General features: G+C 36.5%; 1 pseudogene across 1 annotated transcript; it reads right to left on the reverse strand.

Annotated features, from left to right (window-relative positions):
• Positions 1 to 1,209: 1,209 nt before the first annotated feature.
• On the reverse strand, positions 1,210 to 3,130 carry LOC146916093 (uncharacterized; annotated as a pseudogene). Its single transcript, XR_015014867.1, has one exon. The product of XR_015014867.1 is annotated as an uncharacterized LOC146916093 (transcript).
• Positions 3,131 to 6,874: the final 3,744 nt, after the last annotated feature.

Here is a 6,874-nt window from a genome sequence, read left to right on the forward strand (position 1 = left end):
GCTTTTATGCGAGTCACAATAGGGTCCCACAAATTCAAAAGCCGAGGATTACCTCCGATAGGTAGACCTAGTACAAGAACGGAATCTTACCGACTTTTCAACTTAAAACAGACGCCGCCTCATTCAACCAAGAGGGGGCGATATTCACACCCACCAAAATGCTCTTATGAAAATTTACCTTCAAACCAGACATAGCCTTAGAAATAACAAGAGCAGACCTTAGAGCACGGACATTTGCCCAACTTTTAGTTCCCAACAACAAGGTGTCATCATCAAATTGAAGGTGAGACACCACGACCGGATTAGAAGCCCCTATACTATAACCAGAGAACAATTGTGTCTGAACCATAGATTTCATCAGAATATTAATTCCCTCTGCAGCCAACAAAAATAGGAACGGTGATAAAGGGTCCCCTTGCCATAACCCCCTTTGTAACTGGAACTCATCTGTCGGACTACCATTCACAAGCACCTTGACATTTTCCCAGAATTCTCATTAATGATTTTTAGTGATAAATAAATTATAAAAATGAGATAGAAACGCTGTACATTGAAATCATTCAAGGAACTCTATTATCTAAAATTGAATTTTGTGTACTAAAATTATGCAATTCAAAGTTCAAACAATCCTAATCTCTCTTTCTTCCTCTGCGGTTTACGGTTTGTGTCTGTGATTTGTGAACTCTGATGGTGGTTTGGTGCTGCGATTTCAGATTTGTTGTTTGTCTACCACTTTCAGGAATTTTATTGCGTGGTTGTTTGTTGTAGATCTTCTGCTGTATTCTAACTCTCGAATTTGCTCCCAATTGCAATTGCCAACTAATTTCAATTTCTACTCTTGTAAAGTTGTTTTTATAACACAAGAAATCAATAATAACAATTTTGATGCTTCACGGCTGAAGCTATTTTTTCTATGTTGTATTGAGCGGTAGTTAACTACCGCTGGGTCCAACGGCAGTTAACTACCGCTGGGTCCAGCGGCAGTTAACTACCGGCGCTTATACCGTTAACTACCGCTGGGGGTAAAAGCGTCATTTACTTGTGTCAATAGAATGTATTCTATGTCTGAAAAGCAATTTTCAACTTTATATAAACCCAATGGCCATTTTTATAGTGTAGCGGTGAAGCAAGAAAACAAACCAAGCAATAGCATTTCATTTCAACTAGTTATTAGTCACTGAGTGAACTGTGTAGTTAGAGTTTGTTCATCTTTCATTTTCATAATATTCATTTTCCATTTATATATATAGCATATGCTTATATAATCTTTGAAAGCATTGCATCATCACATAGTGTGAGTAGTAGTACAAAGTAGTTGATATTGCTATAAGCTTAGTAAGTTGCAAGAAACAAATACAAATGGAGACAAATGGTGTGTCAAAGTTCAAGAGGGTTTGTGTTTTTTGTGGAAGTAGTTCTGGCAAGAAAAGCTGTTATCAAGATGCTGCCATTGAACTTGGAAATGAATTGGTATATATTAGTAATTAGTAATATTAATGATTTTCCCTTACATTATGTTTTTTTTCCTTTTTTGAGAGAAAAAATCTTATTTATTTTTTGTGGATGGGGTGAAAATGGTTAAACTTTATGATATGACATGTTGAATATTCTAATTCCTTTGTAAATTTCAGTTGTGTTTATAACATGTTTGTTACTTTGTAACTTGAAATTATGTCTCTCTATTTGAGGCAAAATATATTTTTTTTTTGTTTTTTGGATCATTACTTAATCACATGTTCTTAAGTTTAAACTATCCTAAAGTATTTTTCATATATATTTTTTGGATTTCTATGATCTTTTTTTCAGTTTTTTAAAGTATCCATTTTTCATTTCAATCTGTTAATAACTTATCATAATCAATCTTAATGGTTTGTGAAGGTGTCAAGAAATATTGATCTAGTTCATGGAGGAGGAAGCATTGGTCTAATGGGTTTGGTTTCACAAGCTGTTCATGATGGTGGAAGACATGTCATAGGGTATGACCCTTTATCTCTTTTCCTCAAATATTTCATTTTTATGAAATAGTAAACCATAATAGTCTATTGTGCTTGATTGATTATGTTGGTCTCGTTGTCCGTTGACACTGTTTATTTGTCATGTTATTTTTTTTTTTGAACAAATAAAAATGGAATATATATTAATCACCAAAAGCAACTCCTCTAGCACAAGATGTGCCAAAAGAATTACCGTAAATACAAAGAATCAAAACAAGCAATCAAAATCAAACCATTAAGCGATGCCCAAACATTGAAAAGGACTTGAGCACCACCTATCTGTGCTAAACTTAAAAACAACCTTTTTAGCTTTCAACCAAGCTAAAGACATATATTTCACTTATCTAACAACCTGTTAAAAGAAGTTACAACATTATTGAAAAGCCTGTTATTGCGTTCATTCCATAGAACCCAATCACATAAAAGCCAAATAAGCTTTAAGAATGACCGAGTAGCTTTGCCACCACCTGTTAAGTGCACAAACTGAAGAAAATGCTCTTGAATAACATTTGTGTCAACACCTACAATACCTAACCACTGATGCGAAAGAGGCCATATAGACGAAAAGGTATCACAAGATAAAAACAAATGTTGCGCCGTTTCGACAAAGCCACAATCGGAAACACACAAAGAAGAACTTGTGTCTAACACCGCTCTTTTGACAAAATTAGCTTTAGTAGGTAATCTATCACGAAGCAACCTCCAGGCCAATATAGAGACCTTCAACGGCACCTGGTTATGCCAAATCAAAGATGCTGCTGGATCCACAAGAGGAGTATTCTTTGTAGTCAACAAGTGATAAGAACCACGAACAGAGTAACCCTCATCAGGGTCCGGCAACCACACCCACATGTCTGAAACAAAATCTTGCAGAGAAACATCAAACAATAAAGCCCTACACTCCTCTAAATCCTCTTCCTCCCAAGCCCACAACCTCCTCGTCCACTTCCACGCCTCCCCTCCTTCGACAACACCAAGAGAGAACAAACTTGCCACCGTAATGGATTTGTTCTCAGAAAGATCAAACAACCGGGGGAACCTGTCGCTAAAAGAAACCGAACCTAACCACTTATCGTACCAAAACATGGTGTCTGAACCATCCCCCAGCTTCTTCGACACGCACTCCCCAAACCAGCCTCCGCCAATATCACCGCCCCCATCTCTAATCCGCCCTACCTCCCTCCACCAAGAAGAATAACTCCGGCCCCCAACCTGCAACCACCCACCTACTTTGCCATACCGGGCGACTAAAACTCGATACCAGAAGCCACTCCTATCAACTAGAATCCTCCAACACCACTTTCCTAATAAAGCCTAATTAAATTCCTTCAACTGTCTCACCCCCAAACCTCCAAACTCCTTTTGAAGGCACACATTGTGCCATCCTATCCAAGATATTTTCCTATGGTCGTCACCCCCCCCCCCCCAATTTTTTTTTATTAAATAAAGATTAAATGGAAGAGATTATACCTGATGGAGCCTTGAAGAAGGAAAGCGCATAGACAGGCAGAGAGGTCAAGACAGACTTTAAAAGAACCAAACGGCCGCCAATAGATAAAAAACGACTATTCCAATCAGACAACCTAGCTTTTATGCGAGTCACAATAGGGTCCCACAAATTCAAAAGCTGAGGATTACCTCCGATAGGTAGACCCAAGTACAAGAACGGAATCTTACGGACTTTGCAACTTAAAACAGACGCCGCCTCATTCAACCAAGAGGGGGCGATATTCACACCCACCAAAATGCTCTTATGAAAATTTACCTTCAAACCAGACATAGCCTTAGAAATAACAAGAGCAGACCTTAGAGCACGGACATTTGCCCAACTTTTAGTTCCCAACAACAAGGTGTCATCATCAAATTGAAGGTGAGACACCACGACCGGATTAGTAGCCCCTATACTATAACCAGAGAATAATTGTGTCTGAACCATAGATTTCATCAGAATATTAATTCCCTCTGCAGCCAACAAAAATAGGAACGGTGACAAAAATAGGAACGGTGACAAAGGGTCCTCTTGCCGTAACCCCCTTTGTAACTGGAACTCATCTGTCGGACTACCATTCACAAGCACCTTGACATTTTCCCAGAATTCTCATTAATGATTTTTAGTGATAAATAAATTATAAAAATGAGATAGAAACTCTGTACATTGAAATCATTCAAGGAACTCTATTATCTAAAATTGAATTTTGTGTACTAAAATTCTGCAATACAAAGTTCAAACAATCCTGATCTCTCTTTCTTCCTTTGCGGTTTAGGGTTTGTGTTTGTGATTTGTGAACTCTGGTGGTGGTTTGTTGCTGCGATTTCAGATTTGTTGTGTGTCTACCATTTTCAGCGAATTTTGTTGCGTGGTTGTTTGTTGGTGATCCTTCTGCTGTATTCTAACTCTCGAATTTGCTCCCAATTGCAATTGCCAACTAATTTCAATTTCTACTCTTGTAAAGTTGTTTACAAAACACAAAAAAATCAATAATAACATTTTGGGTTAATATGTGTTTACCCCCCTGTAATATAGGCCATTTCCGGTTTTACCCCCTGTAAAATATTTTTTTTGGATTTCGTCCTCGTAATTTGAAGATTTTTGGTTTTGGACCTTCATGAGTTTTGACAGTACAAAATCAAAGATATGGCAGGGGGTAAACCGAAATTTGCTCAAATGAACAGGGAGGGTAAACCAAAATTTTTTCAAATTACAAGAGGGGTAAACCGAAATTTGCTCAAATTACAGGGGGTGAAATTTTCAATGAAGGTCTAAAACCAAAATATTTTCAAATTTCAAGGATGAAATTCAAAAAAAATATTTTACGGGGGGGAAAACCGGAAATGACCTATATTACAGGGGGGTAAACACATATTAACCCTAACAATTTTGATGCTTCACGGCTGAAGCTATTTTTTCTATGTTGCATTGAGTGGTAGTTAACCACCGCTGGGTCCAGCGGCAGTTAACTACCAGCGCTTATACCGTTCACTACCGCTGGGGGTAAAAGCGTCATTTACTTGTGTCAATAGGAAGTATTCTATGTCAGAAAAGCAATTTTCAACTTTATATAAACCCAATGGCCATTTTGATAGTGTAGCGGTGAAGCAAGAAAACAAACCAAGCAATAGCATTTCATTTCAACTAGTTATTAGTCATTGAGTGAACTGTGTAGTTAGAGTTAGTTCATCTTTCATTTTCATAATATTCATTTTCCATTTATATATATAACATATGCTTATATAATTTTTGAAAGCATTGCATCATCACATAGTGTGAGTAGTAGTACAAAGTAGTTGATATTGCTATAAGCTTAGTAAGTTGCAAGAAACAAATACAAATGGAGACAAATGGTGTGTCAAAGTTCAAGAGGGTTTGTGTTTTTTGTGGAAGTAGTTCTGGCAAGAAAAGTTGTTATCAAGATGCTGCCATTGAACTTGGAAATGAATTGGTATATATTAGTAATTAGTAATATTAATGATTTTCCCTTACATTATGTTTTTTTTTTCTTTTTTGAGAGAAAAAATCTAATTTTTTTTTTGTGGATGGGGTGAAAATGGTTAAACTTTATGATATGACATGTTGAATATTCTAATTCCTTTGTAAATTTCAGTTGTGTTTATAACATGTTTGTTACTTTGTAACTTTAAATTATGTCTCTCTATTTGAGGCAAAATATATATTTTTTTTTTGTTTTTTGGATCATTACTTAATCACATGTTCTTAAGTTTAAACTATCCTAAAGTTTTTTTCATATATTTTTTTTCGATTTCTATGATCTTTTTTTCAGTTTTTTAAAGTATCCATTTTTCATTTCAAACCGTTAATAATTTATCATAATCAATCTTAATGGTTTGTGAAGGTGTCAAGAAATATTGATGTAGTTCATGGAGGAGTAAGCATTGGTCTAATGGGTTTGGTTTCACAAGCTGTTCATGATGGTGGAAGACATGTCATAGGGTATGACCCTTTATCTCTTTTCCTCAAATATTTCATTTTTATGAAATAGTAAACCATAATAGTCTATTGTGCTTGATTGATTATGTTGGTCTCGTTGTCCGTTGACACTGTTTATTTGTCATGTTATTTTTTTTTGAACAAATAAAAATGGAATATATATTAATCACCAAAAGCAACTCCTCTAGCACAAGATGTGCCAAAAGAATTAACGTAAATACAAAGAATCAAAACAAGCAATCAAAATCAAACCATTAAGCGATGCCCAAACATTGAAAAGGACTTGAGCACCACCTACCTGTGCCAAACTTAAAAACGACCTTTTTAGCTTTTAACCAGGCTAAAGACATATATTTCGCTTTATCTAACAACCTGTTAAAAGAAGTTACAACATTATTGAAAAGCCTGTTATTGCGTTCATTCCATAGAACCCAATCACATAAAAGCCAAATAAGCTGTAAGAATGACCGAGTAGCTTTGCCGCCACCTGTTAAGTGCACAAACTGAAGAAAATGCTCTTGAATAACATTTGTGTCAACACCTACAATACCCAACCACTGACGCGAAAGAGGCCATATAGACGAAAAGGTATCAACAGATAAAAACAAATGTTGCGCCGTTTCGACAAAGCCAGAATCGGAAACACACAAAGAAGCACTTGTGTCTAACACCGCTCTTTTGACCAAATTAGCTTTAGTAGGTAATCAATCACGATGCAACCTCCAGGACAACATAGAGACCTTCAACGGCACCTGGTTATGCCCAATCAAGGATGCTGCTGGATCCGCAAGAGGAGTATTCTTTGTAGTCATCAAGTGATAAGAACCACGAACAGAGTAACCCTCATCAGGGTCCGGCAACCACACACACCTGTCTGAAACAAAATCTTGCAGAGAAACATCAAACAATAAAGCCCTACACTCCTCTAACTCCT

This window comes from Medicago sativa, chromosome 6 (genome assembly GCF_051527215.1).
Source record: "Medicago sativa cultivar Bolivia chromosome 6, Bolivia_mono, whole genome shotgun sequence".
Classification (NCBI taxonomy): domain Eukaryota; kingdom Viridiplantae; phylum Streptophyta; class Magnoliopsida; order Fabales; family Fabaceae; genus Medicago; species Medicago sativa.